Raw genomic sequence first — 14533 nt, 5'->3', positions numbered from 1 at the left:
GGTGATAAACTGGCCCCGACGATGGGGCTTTGGAAATACTATTTTCTTTCCTCAAGACCTATTCTTATTACTAATTATAAAATGGAAAAGCACAGTATTGAGGTTGAACCCTTTAGAAAAATCATGCTCAGTTCTTTATAGATTTAAACATGAAGATGCTTCAATATTTTTTCCTTGTTAGTAACACTTATTGGCCTTTAACATTCCATTCTAGCTAAACACGTTCCCTTATTTGTGGTTTGTCAGTGGAGAAAAATAGCATAGGTATGCCTATTTTTATGATTTAAATGTCAGTATGGAAAACTGCCATCCAAGAGAGCATACTGTTGGATAAAACTTGGCCTTTTGGTAGTCATGGACTTGTGTATAAGAGAAGACTGACCTCCCTCTCCCCTCCAAAAACCATTCTTAGGGAAATCATAGACTCATAGTGAGAAAACATGTTAACTCAACTACCTTAAAGTTGAGACAGCTTCCACAGCTAACAGCATACTACCTGTAAGATCACAACATGTGTTTACTGATTCTCAGAATAGGCAGACTGACCTTTCAGGGCCTTTGCCCATTTCATATTACTTTCAGTCTTCTTCCCTCCGATTTTCCACTGTATCATAGGACAGATCTTCAGCGATGTTAAATATGAAAAATACGTGTGACAATATGCATATGTGCATGCCTGTATGTGTCGATGAGTTAGGTTATTGTGAATATGTAGCTTCTGCTTATTCCAAAGTAATGAGCTATATAATTTTGTTAGTTTATTTTACCTTTTTGGATCTTATCGTCTTTGTGTGTAAAATACAAACCTGCTGCTTGTTATGAGAGATCTAGTCACTAAATTTACAGCATTGATCATTTTCTTCCACTGAGACCCTCACATTGGTCTCTTCCTTCTCAAGCTTGAAATCCCTTGAGGTCTCTTTTCTTCTCTGATATTTCTTTAATTTCTATTCCTGGAATTCAAGGCAGAATGGGTTCTCCCATTCTCTGTGAGTAGAGACATATCTGTGTTAGTCTGGGACTTAGGTCTATACTTTCTAGCTTCAGGTCAAAATTATTCTCTTGAAAGCTGAAATTCTGTCAGGACCCCAATCTTTGTTTATAACATTACTTTGCCTATAGCATAATTTTCTTTATTCTGCAAAAGAACCAGTCTGTTCTGTTTCCTTTGGCTAACCTTTTTCTTCTAGATCCTCTATCTCTTTTCTTGCCTCCGTCTTCATGTAGCTCAAAACTGTCTATCTCCACAGAGACCAGCTACTGTCTCTTATGTATTTGTGTTTTATTACAAGTACAATTAAATTACACTTTTTGTGAAGAGTTCAACTGGACCGTATTCTTGATGTATGTACTTATTATTTGTGGTTGAGGGGCAAGGTTTTAGTGTATCGCAATGACTGTGCTCAGTCTTCATGGAATAAAGGAGAATGGGCTTTTAAGCTGCAACTTGATGGCTAAGCACTGAGTCAGCTTTCATATTGATTTTCCCCTCCCTCTACCTTCAATTTTAATAACTGCTCTTCTCTTCATTCCTCTGATCAAGCCATAGACTATTTGTGCTAGAAATAGCTTTAGGGATAATTTGGTTTCATCTCATATTATATATGAAAAAAAAAAAAAAGACCTCCAGAGAACTTAAGTGACTTACCCTGAATACATTTAAAGTCTATAAACCTGACTTTAGTGTCAAGCAGGAAAGGCAAATGGGCTTCATCTTACCTGAAGGTAAATTAATGAAGACTAAATGATTGGACAAACTATTTAACATCTTTGAGCTTCAGTTGCTTCATTTGTAACTGTATGACCAAAATTAGATCATGTATGTGAAAGATGCCTTTTGGAAATGGCATTAATAGACTTCTTATTCTACCTTCTCTTCATCCTAAGAAACTGAGTCTAAAACCATAAACACTCTTAAAGTCAGAAAACCATAAACACTCTTTTCTTCAGTGATATTAAATGAATATTCTCGACCAGAGGATGTCTTATGTCACGTTATATGAAAAATACAGATTTGGGAGCCTGGTAAACCTTGGTTGAGATTCTGACTCTAGCACTTAACTTATAATTTTTCCCAAGATCACATATTTAGTAACTGGAGAAACTAGATTCAAAAGTAGGGAAGTGTAATTTCCAGGCCCAAATGTATCTCATTATACCCAAACTGAAATGCATCCCTCTAATGACATTTGTTTTTAGCATTTGTGTGATGCCTCAACACAAATGCATGTACACACACACACACACACACACACACACACACACATTTACTTTCTCAGCCTCTCAGCTTCAGGGTCTAAAGGAAAGCAGGGTCTAAAGGTAGTAACCATTACTGAGTGTAGTAAAAAAGAAGTAACCATTACTTCTTTAAGTAATGGTTATCATTATTTTTTCTTGAAAATATATTGTTGAGTGGTAAACTCGATGGAAAGTGATATCATATGCATCAGCATTGGGATATGTTTAGCTAGAAATGATAATTTACATTCATTTACTCCTAAAACCTAATGCACATATACACACAAAAATCAACTCACATATCATGGCTACATAGAAGTAATGAAACTCAGTGGCTTTTTTCAAAGATAACACTAGTTATAACTTAGGAAAAGAGATTTTTCAATGGAAAGCAATAGATAAAATATGTGGAAGGTACCATTTAATGCTCTATGCTATTTTATGTTATTCACTTCAACAAAACACCTAAAAACAGTGTTTTCTTATCTAAAAAGTATTGTAATGTAAGCACTTCTATTAATGTCTAGCAATCTCAGTGTTTTTGTACCATTTTAATGTTTCATATTTAAGAGACTGTGACAAAATATAGAATATCATGCTAAAGCACTAGTTACCAAGCTACAGAAACACATTGGATTCAATGAAGGCCCTTTGTTTATATGTAGATATACACAGATTCATGTAGTATAGGATTTAGCAATGTGTCTAAGTCAAGAAAACAAAAGGCAGTGGGGGATTAGAGGATAGGGAAATAATTATTCTAGATCTAAGATAGTATCCCAGGCAATTAATGGCTTCAGATATGTCAGAGGATAATGTGTCCTTCAGCAATACTGTTTCATCTAATCAGCCAGAATCCTAAACTATCTCTTGAGACTACTTGAAGTAGTCTCGAGTTATTAATATGTTAACCAAAATGGTGGCAGCGTAGAAAATCTCTTGGTGATGAAATCAAATGGCCCTACTTGACGTTCATTATTGAATCATAATGGTCCTTCTGAAAAATCCCTGAAGGAGGAAGGACTTTAAAACTTTGTGTATGAGACTCTTATTTAATAATATTGTGCCCTCCAAATTTCAATACTTTCCTGACAGAATTCCAGCTATATTGGCCTCAGATGAGATGGGGGTTAGGGTTAAGCAATTGGTAGAAATTGATGTGAAGCTGTCAGAACCAGAACTCAAACTCAGGTCTATCAGGCATGAGAAAAAAAAAAAAAAAAAGAAGAAGAAGAAGACTCTGTTTGAGAATTTGATTCAGCTTCACTGAACAGCAGAGGATTCCTTGTCTGTGCTCTTGGTGTTTATCAGAGATGGCAAATGGGTTTCATTCTACCTGCTGCTTCATAAAGATTCGTTGGTAATGGCTTTCTGGAGTTGCTACCTGGAGAAGGGCTTTATGGTAGATCCATGCTATTGAGAAAGTGACATGATTGATTACAGACACCTGCTTTGGAATGTGAGGCGGATGGGTGCTTGCCAGTATTTGCCATTTCTGGCTTAGAAAGTGAGAAATGCGGAAGAATTTCTAAAAGAAAAAACTAGGCCTCTGGAGTCAGAGAGACATAAATCTGAATCCTGATCCATCCCATCCCTGTTAACTGTGTGACCTTGCGGGAAACTAACTTTACCTAGTGTTAATCTATTCTCTAAAAGGTGCTACCAATCTCCCATTCTGTTTCCAGGATATAAGGAATTAAATGTCTAGGAAAGTGTGCGGTGAGTATTAGGGATTTAGGAAATGCTATTTCTCTTCCATTTACTATTTATCAAGTCTTCTAGGTGTAGCCACAAGACTCTTCTTAACAATGGGCCTCTGGCCTGTATTCGGCAATGCTCACCAGGAGAATTTGGGAATGCAAGGTTTTAAGTTGAGCCAGAAGCTAGACATCGTCAGTGTTTTTATGTAGCAACCCTATTAGATTCTCAGAGAATTCATTCAAGTTTTGCATATTTATTTTTATTTTTAATCAAACATGTTAGGGTATCACTAAGAGGTGGCATATTTTCTGGAATATTGGAAATTATTTGAAGCTATGTGTTCTCTTGTGTTTATTGCTCTGTCACAGCATGCCTAAGATTTTCAGGACAGAAGTCAAGTGTAAATGTGATATATTTTAGTCTTCTATTAGCATCCCTTTTTTTCTGCTTAAAGTTAAAAGTCACTTTAGATGTAAAAATGTAACTACCACATCAGCCAGGATTTTTTTTTTTTTTTAAGCCATTGTGTACTCCAAAGTCTATTTTCCCTCTGAGTAGATATGGAAGAATGAGCTCCTAAGAGACTAGCTTAATCAAATTTAAAAGCAAATGTAAATTTAAATCAACCATGCAGCCCTGCTGTATGGCAATTAACATTTCAAGGTAAAATGAAATGTGATGATAGTAAATACCAGTTCTATGCAGAATTGGAAATATTCTGTTTCATGGTATATTTGGGCAGAGAATGGAAATTTGAAAGGAAAACCATTATTAACACACCAACTTTGACATTTCAAGATACAATTCAAACTTGATTAGACGTTCCATTGAAAAGAAAATCTTCTATTTAAAGAAATCTCAGTTTCCCCCACCTCATAGGCTACATCACAGCCTCTCAACCTTGGCACTATGGATGTTTTGGACTATCTAATTCTTAGGGGCTTTCCTGTGCATTGTGGGATGTAACATCCCTGGTCCCACATACTAGATGCCAGTAGTAACTCACTTTCTTTCATCATTGACAACTATGAAAATCAAAAGTGTCTCCAGATAATACTGATTTAAGAATTTAGAGAACTGGGTTACTACTCACTAGGCTTACCAGTCCCTAACTGTGTGGGGGTTTTTTTGTGGTTACTTATTCCTCCCGTATCATATTTCAACTTAAATATATGAGGATTTATAGTAGTCTTATTAAGCTCTAAAATGATCTGGTTGGATCTTCCTACTACTTTTTTAAAGGCAAAAAACACTATTTCAGAGACAGAATGTCCTCGAGGGATGGTCTTTGGGGGATAAGCAGAAATAACTATGATATGAAAAAATGGTTTAAAATTGTTTGCAGCCAAAACAAAACTATCAGTGACATGTATATTTTTTATAAGTGTCATCCAAGAGTCGGAATTTTTACAGTTGTTGTTGGTTACCATGGATATTAGTTTGAAGGACTTGGAAAAGTGGAAGAGGAGGATTGTGGGTAGTGGAATGGTCGCAATAATACATTTCCTAGGAGTGTTCAAGAAGTAAAATTTACATTCTATATAATTTGTATAAATTTTCTCAAAAGAAAAACTATTTTCAGGTAAAACAGGTATCAATATTTATCCCTTACTGATCAGGAGCTGTACAGTTCTGAGTTAAGTGACTCACCTAAAATTATGATCTAGCAATTACCTTGGCTCAAGCTTCTTTTCTTCTGCTTAGAGACAGGAGGAAAGCATTTGCCTTCTGAAGCCAGAAGGCTCATTGCTAATTTTCAGTGTTCACAAAATCTGCTGCTGTGGTATTTCTGGGGCTGCTGACAAGGACAGGAAGCCGCACATTGGTGAAGTGTCTATGCATTGGCAGCACTATTGCTGGATAACGGTGATTCTAATTTAATCATCCTGAGTTAGGGAAAGCACAATATAAATGAAACCTTTGTAAAGATGCTTGATTTGTCACGATCAGAACAGAACATCTAGGTAGACCTGATGCTTCTTCCTTTATTGTGTTTGTTCATTCTGGTCCTTTTCTAAGACATCAGTTGCTCATTGCCCCATTCCCCAGATCATCTGATGTGACTGTGACGTGTACACTTGGTGTGATTGTGATTAACAATAGCTGGCCAGTTGTCACTGTTGCAGTTTGCGGCAAACTCATCCTTCCTCCCTGATGAGAAATCACTTTTATTGGAAGTTATCCTTAATCACCAGTCAAATGAGCCTCTCTTGAAATCTGGCTTCTCTGTAACCTGCTGCTACCACATTACTCTATTGGCATCAAACAGGATCATATATCAATGCAAGTTAATTTCCTGAAATCTGTTAACGAGGATGATCTTTTGCTCTGTAGCATGCAGACTATGTTGGTAAACTTAGTAATACATAGTAATACATTGGAGTTAGCACAGGAATAGGGCAATTCTGTTCTTTTTCTTGTTACAAAGCTAGGGGACAGGTAATTTATTATACACTTACTCACCCTGAATAGGTCAGAACCATGAAATTTGAGAATCCTTCATTTGAGGCTATCAAGTCATTGGGGAGATTAAATCTACACTGTGCTTTAATCTGCCGGATGGCCATTGCCATCAGTAAAATGTATCTGTCGGCATTGTTAATGTAAGGGGCACCATCTGGGTAATCATCACCTGAATGCAGTGACAAGTAATTTTATTGAAGTACCAAGTAAGAACTTAACCCTCTTGATTTTTTCCCTTGAACCCATTTTCTTACTTTTGATGGAATGAGGACATTTTTAGAAAATACAGTGAGTTCTATGTCAGTTTTAAACAAACTGTTTCTCACCCTTATACCTAAATTTAGTTCATCTGAGAGGTTATGCCAAGAAGAATTAACAGATTACAAAAAAAAAAAAGTAATTCTACAAGATTTAAAGCACTCTCTTTTTCTATCTTGTGCTAAGTCACTATTTTTATAGTAATCCTTTGGAGTATTTACATTTTGCTTCTGATCGGAGAGACAAATTCTTCTCCCACCATGTGTATACTGGAGTCATATTAATCCTTGATATTGCTGGAACTAACTTTTCATAATAGAATATGTTCTCTTTTCCTTTTAGACTGAGAATTTAGTAGGTAAAAGAAGAAATGCAGATTAAACTTTGAGCTTCTTAAATAATTCAAGATTATAGGATGTTACAAAAGCTTAGAAGTCAGATATTAAAAATGGAATCTGTATTCTGCAGTTGTCATATACCAGTATAAAAGCTTGATCACAAATTTTTCTATTTATAAAATACAGAATCACAATTTGATACATATGTGTATAGGTATTCTATTCATGCTTAGGGAAATATAACTGTGAAGTGAATTGTAAGTAATTTTGTAAGTATTTACTATACAGATATCAGAAAAAAAAAAAATATATATATATATATGCATGCTTTAAACTAGTGTAAGCCAGAACTAAAACTTATTCACATAAGATTGCAAACAGAGGTGTGCATATTTGCAGCCAACTAAAAATATGAATTTATTGACTTTCAAAATTCACATTTTTAATGTCAAAAAGAAATATAGATTTACTTTCTGAAACCTGATTGTGAAATTGTACACCGAACCCTTCAAGTAATTTGGGAAGCTTTTTTCTTTAATCTTCAAATGACTCTACTTTGTCAGGCATTTCAGTTATGAGAGAACAGTGGTAGTGGTGGTGAGTCAACGTGGAGGTTGAAATAGAGATGTAATTAAATACATTCTGAAATTAGAAAACAAGGTTAATGGTGATATTTGAATGAAACCTTTTCAAACCCACTGTCAAAACACAACTTCTTTTCCACTCTTGTTTGAATCTCATGGCAACCTTGCTACCTTTTACAGTGACTTCTCTTTTGGGGTGTGTTTTCTGAATGCCTTTCATTTAATAGGCATATTTTAGAAATCTAATTTCGCTGTCTGCGTCACATCAGCAATGCTGTAGAAACCTAACCATTTTAGACTGTCTGGATGCTGTTTTCATCAAGTCATTAACATTATTATTGAGGGTGACATAGGGATGTTAACTCCCCTCACTTGGAGCATCTTATTTGTTAAAGACCACAGCCCCTTAACCTTTATAAAGGATGTGGTATCAGCAAGTTAACTTTTAATGTGGGGCTGTTTTCCATTATAATTTCAATTTACGTCTGTCTGCAGAACTTCCTGCAAATCTTACAAGACCTGTTTGTGTAAGTAAAGCTTGTCTGGGTTGTGCATAGGTGTGTTCTGAGGATCTTAGTTCTTGGCATGTTGGAATTGGAGACCAGACTCTTCATTTTAGGGATGAGAGAATTGAAACTCAGGTTGTCCTCCCAAGGATCATCAACACAACAAGGTCTATTATGAGTATCCTGACAGTTCATTAAGTGTGTTTTCCTGTACCCCATCCTGACCTTTTGCACCAGTTCTATTTTTGTTAAAACTGTATTTTGAGACCCTAAAAACAGGTAATTTATATTAGCCTCTTTTGTTCTGGATCATTTCTCGTTTGTTTATGTTTAATCAAAGCACAGATCCCAGTCTTCTGTCTTTAACTGAACTCTTCACATAAACAATGCAGTTCACTGGAAAAGTAGTAGTATTGCTTTTGAAAAATTATACATGCTTTGTGCACAAGTTTAAAATAATACAGACTTAAGTAAAGACTAAAAATAAACAGAAACTATACCAACCACTCAAACATATAGTTAATATTTTGGCAAATTTATATCCAATTATATCTCTGTGCAAAATTTATTTATTGATATACATATGAACTTTTGCCTACATTGATTCATACAGCCATACATTACCAGTAATGCTGAAAGTTGCCATTCCTTATATCAAGGCTAATACAGACTTTTGCCAATCTTTTTATATTCTGCCCATTCTAATATTCATTGAGAAGTCTCTTTTTTTTTTTATCACTAACTCAGCAGAAGCCTTTAAATTACCTTTTCATGTCTTTTGTTCTCATTTGTTGGGACAACCATATTGTTTCTTCTTTCCATCCTTACTGATTTGTAAAATCTCTTTATCTATTTGGATATTCACCGTGATATTTTGCAAATATTTTTTTCTGTTTTATTTCCAACTTGCTATGTCTTTTTTGTTGCTTTTGTTTATTTTGTTTTGCTAGCATAAGTTTTTCTTTGTAGGGTATAAATTTATTTTTCTAACCAGGGCAAATAATTAAGTAAATTTATCACTGTAATTATATTCAGAGGTAGGCCTATAGCTAGGCACATTAATAGGATAAAATACCACAGTTATTTTAGAAATATCTTTCTGCACATGTAAGTTATATTGCTAATATATCCCTGTAGCAAAGAGAGGATCTCTTGGTAGGCAAGAGTAGCAAAAGCCTGTGTATACATAACCAGGTTAACGGCTGTTTACTGATTTCCTACCATTGGGTGAACATCCCTTGAGCATTCAGTTCTTCATCTTGTTATCGTGCTGAGATTCCCCATGAAGTCTTTTTTTAAAAAAGTTAAGTGTGTCCTATGTGAGAGCAGTTCCTGAGATGAATACATTGAGTTTCTCTTTTGAATTCTTCTAACTTGCCACATACTGTTTTACCATTTGGTGGTGGAAATAACAATCAGTTACCTGCAGGAATTCTGTATTGTCTGACGGATGGTGGCCACACATGTGTTTGGCCAGTAGTGTTACTCTTTCTAGCTTTCGTCCTGAGCACTACAGCTTATAGCTATATCTGCAAACAGCCTTTCCTTTTTCCCCCTTTCTCTCTTTGCTCTTAACTATTGCTACTCTTATCGTTGTAGTGAAGTTGTTCATTTTGTTTTTGTTATATTGCAGTGCATACTCATTTTTAGGACAATTTGCCTATCTAAAACTGTAGTTTTCATCCTAGGTTTTTTCTTAGGTGAAAAGGACATTAAGGGTCAACGTATATAACCACACAGCATTTTAAATAGTTTATCAATGTTTAGGTATAATTAGGAGAGCATACTCACATCAGATTAAGTCAATGAATCTGTCCTAATACTTGTATACTGCCCTCTGAGTGATATTTTGAAACAATAGCTATTTCATTCCCCTGTATGTGCATCAGAGAAAACTCTAATTCTTTTTTTTTTTTTTTTTTTTTTCTGGAGACACAGTTTTACTCTGTTGCCCAGGCTAGAGTGCAGTGGTACAGTCTCGGCTCACTGCAACTTCCACCTCCTAGATTTAAGTGATTCTCATGCCTCACGCTCCCAAGTAGCTGGGATTACAGGCACCTGCCACAACACCCAGCTAATTTTTGTATTTTTAGTAGTGACGGGGTTTCACCATGTTGACCAGGCTGGTCTTGAACTCCTGACCTCAAGTGATCTGGCAGCCTCGACCCCCCAAAGTGCTGGGATTACAGATGTGAGTCACCATGCTGGGCCAGCTCTGATTCTTTAGAAGGCAAACAGTGTCTTAGTTGAGAAAGGTAAGCATTTAGCTGATTGGAAGGAAACTAAAAGCCAATGGACTTTGCTTCTAGTAGATACAGGAAAGTGTAAAGACTGAGTGAAGCACATTGGGAAGTAAGAGAAAGAAGTCTCTCAATGAGTTGGTACCTTGAAGAGAAGTTCAGAAGAAAAAATCAATAAAGGTAAACTTTTCACGAAAATGTGACTGAGGCTGGGAATCTTTCAGGTTTCATTGGAGGGGAAATTCTAAAAGTAGTGAAAAAATGAGAACCAGTCTTTGTTGGAGCACCTACCATGTGTTAGATTCTTTTCAAACACAAACATCAGTAAGGCACTGAATTCTCAAACCTCTGAAAGGTGGCTCTCATTGTTCCCATTCAACAGATGGGAAAGCTTAAGGTACAAGTAAGTAAATACTTTGCGGTGTGTTTACTAAGTAGTGGAGCACCGGGTCTCTCTCTGCCTTCAAAATCATGACCTCTCTCTCTCCAGGGAGGGTCTAAAAAGAAGAGTTTCCCAAGGGGATAAAATAATTCAGTGAACTCTATGATTGTCAAAAAAGACACCATTGAATTGGAAAAAGTCACTTTGTACTGCTCTGAGGAAGTAGAGCAGAGAGGACATTGGCAAGTGTAAATGAATAATTAAGTATTTTGTTTTTGTTTCTTTGTTTTAGTATCAGCCATATTTTCAAATTGGAAAGCTTTAGGATTTCTTAATTATGGATTGTCTATTCATTGTACTTTTCAACTTGTGCATCATGCCTTACATATTTTGGGAGTCTGTGTGAACAAGGACACACCTTTCTGAGGTTCTGCTTATATGTCCAGGATCTTCTCTTCCCACGTGATTACCCTCTTGCTCAATCTTGCCCCAAGACCACAAACAACATCATCTGCTCTTTTATAATGTTCACATTTTGAGATGATATAATATGTACTAAAATTTTTATGTAAAAATAAATGTGAAGGTACTAGGGTTGTATTTTTGTTAATCTTTCCAAATTTAACATGTGACTTTTCTAAAGAGTATGCAGGTTTATTTCAGTTTTGATAATTAGGTTTAAGGCTCAAGGAGGAAGGAAAACATCTTATCGTTATCTTTGAATCTCTAGTACCCAGTATACTGTCATGTGCTTTTGAATTGATTTTTTTAACTGCTGTTTACATAGGACGATTTACCATATCAAAATTATTTTTAAAACTATTTTTGGGTCTATATATTTTATAATACAGTAAAAAGAGTTTGCATAGATATTTGCGGTTTATGCAGGAAGATCTTAGCTACTTGGTAATTAAGAAAAGGTGATTTCAGAAGGGAGCATGTGTACGAGAGAGAAATGTTCTTGCATTGTCTGCTGAATCAGTTGTATTACATGACCGCCCCACTTTATAAACTTGAAGTACTGTTCTTTGTATGTGAGGATGATGCCTCCAACCATCAACATCAGCATTACAGAATCTTGAGTTGTTTTTCCGGTAGAGGTAATTACTTTCTCTGATTCACCCCCACTCTCTTGCTTCTGATTCCCTAGTGACATACTGCATGCAGGTATAACATGACTAACCAGGGTGATATTTGTATTTTCTTAACAGTGGATCTGAGCAACTAAATGCATGTATGTCTACATGTTTTAGTAACCACATGAGTGAAATGTCTGTATACACAGTGTAGTTGAAAAAGCAACACAATGACAAATAAATGACCTCCTTAATTGTATTCGTTCTTTTCTGCTGTGTATCCCTTATTTCAACACTTGTGAATTGAGGGATTTAGGATAATTTTTAACTATTCTGAAGTTCTAAAATTTATGATTGCTAAATTCGGTATAGTTAAAGTAATGGGATTAATTTCCACACACAATTTTCTAGTGTAGTACTATATTACTTAATGTTTACTTAGGAAGCTTTGTTTTTGTTGTTGCTCTTTTTGAGAATGTAAACCCAATGCTTTTACCTTCAATACAGGTACATATCAAAGTAACATTAAATGAATTATTTGTAGTTGATATATGTTCAATGGTATAAAATCATATTTTGGTCAGACAGAAGTTATATATAAGCTACTTAGAAGTAGAGCACCTTGATAACCTTTTATTTGACTTTGTTCCCCTCAAGTTAAATTTCTGGTTTGTTTTGGCCCTCATTAGTTTCAAATTATAAGCTAGGTGTAAACTCTATACATGAGAAAATATAATCCTACTTAGGGCATGTTGAGAAGTCTGGTTTATCTATTAGTAAAGCTGAAAGGGACTATAGAAATGATATACTTTAAGTCCTCACTTTACGGTTGAAGAAACTGAGGTCAAGATCAAGGTTGTATCGCTAGCTTCCCAAGTCCTCTGAATTTTGGTTCTTGGTCTTCCAGCTTACCCATGTTATATTTCCTTAAACTGGAATATAAACAATAATAAGGTGTTGATAATGATTAGGATACAAACCAAGTGGAAAAATTCACAGTGGTGATGAAAATCAAAAATTATTTGGTGCTCTCCAGGAATTTCAGAGAGGGATGCCAACAGTGTGAAATTCTCTGTAGCTAACATATTTCCTTTATAGGAACCAGAATTGTCAGAATCACATTATTCTCTCCACAGAAAACTCTCTTGCCATTAGCCATCTATATCCACGATGTAGAATATCATGCTGAGAACTTGGGAAATCCCTATTCATATATGCAGAGGTTTGTGTTCCAATGGCTTCTCTATTGGGAAATGTGGAAATTTGTTTCTAAACTTGAAGTGTGTACATAGTGAGATATTACAGAATTATATTTAAGAAGTGATAATATATTCTATCCAGTGTTTTTACCAAGATAATATCTTATGCCAATTGCAAATATCCTTTTAGGGTTTGTCGCCTCTGCTGAATCTTCCATTGCTGCAGATTTTAAATAAATGCACAGAAGAATCTTGCTTTCTGCTTTCTATTCTTAGTAGCTTTTCTCAGTTCAACAACAAAAGGGTCATAAGTGAGACCAGGAAGTCTCACTTGATTTCATCTTTCTTACTTGAAATGAAAATATTTGTTCTCTTGACCTTCTGAGGTCTGCAGCACTACATTATTAAAGGATTACTTTAGTACCATGAGACTGATTTAGTGTCATCCTGAACCACATGATTATAGAAACATAGTTCTGAGTATGGGAATGTATTGCCAAAAGTGAGTTAAAGAAATTTAAAAAAAAAAGATTTTCTAATTGTATACAGGAGACAAGTACTAAAGTAAATTCTCTCATTGTTATGGAAGGAGTTTTATGTCTGGACAGCTTTGGCATTACCAATAAATGTGTCCCCTTTGCAATTTCAAAGCACTCCAAATTCATATGTGTTCTGGGATCAGAGTACCACTAAGGGAAATTGGACTTTTGCCTGGTGGTTATGGAATAACTTCCCCTTGCTTGAAAATATTATGGAATGAAGAAGATATTGTATTGGTTTCCTGCCCAGAAAATGATGCCTCATTTCCTGATTATGCAGTTAGCTATTCTTTCTTCTGTAATCTCAAACCACCGTATGTGGCTGCAATATAGTTGTTCTCAACCAGTGGTGATTTTTGCCTCCAGGGAAACATTTGGTGATGTCTGGAGATGTTTTTGGTTGTCACATAGAGGGTGGCATCTAGTGGGTGGAGGGTATGGATTCTGCTAAGCATTCTGCAACACAGAAGCTAGGACCCTATAACAAATAATCATCAAGCACAAATGTCAATAGTGTTGAGGCTGAGAAATTCTGATTTAATGTTTATTGCTTTACATGTGTCTAACCGCTGGCTTGTAAGGTTTTTCTAGGGCAAGAATTAGCCTTCTGCCTCCTGGCGTATCTTACAGCATAAAAGCTGTTCCATAAATATGGAATGAGGAAAGACTCTCAAATGTGTCTGACTAGGATTGTTAACTTCTTATACTTCTCCATATACTCATTGGTGAGGTTGGAAATCATTATTTAAACTTTTGTATTGAAGTTTGGCACACACAAAAATTTCATCCACACAAAAAATTCTCCATTTTATTTCAGAATGCTTCTGGGTTTTTTCCAACCCCCACCAGAATAAATTTGATAATTGTGTATTCTGTGCAGAAATGTCAACATAAATGTGCTTTCCTGAAGCATACATCTGCTCTCAGTGAGGCTGACTGTAACTCAGGCACATGCTGGGTGGCAGCAGATAAGTTTGGAATTAGTTGTGATAGGCTATTCATAAAATAG

The 14533-nt window shown here is 35.6% G+C and overlaps 1 protein-coding gene and 1 long non-coding RNA gene across 17 annotated transcripts in view; one reads left to right on the top strand and one right to left on the bottom strand.

Moving 5' to 3' along the window:
• Nucleotides 1-5747, bottom strand: part of LOC112427718 (uncharacterized) — a 28751-nt gene extending 23004 nt beyond the window's left edge. For 2 of the 3 annotated variants that reach the window (XR_003019432.2, XR_011621395.1), the window contains exon 1: nt 5590-5698. This is a non-coding gene — a long non-coding RNA (uncharacterized lncRNA). Of the gene's footprint in view, nt 1-5589 lie in introns of all 3 variants that reach the window. The other variant, XR_011621396.1, reaches the window with a different exon arrangement.
• Nucleotides 1-14533, top strand: part of LOC105487786 (protocadherin 7) — a 427259-nt gene that overhangs the window by 128319 nt on the left and 284407 nt on the right. The window lies entirely within an intron of this gene.

This window comes from Macaca nemestrina, chromosome 3, assembly GCF_043159975.1.
Source record: "Macaca nemestrina isolate mMacNem1 chromosome 3, mMacNem.hap1, whole genome shotgun sequence".
NCBI classification, from domain to species: Eukaryota; Metazoa; Chordata; class Mammalia; order Primates; family Cercopithecidae; genus Macaca; species Macaca nemestrina.
This window is presented reverse-complemented; position numbering and strand designations above follow the sequence as displayed.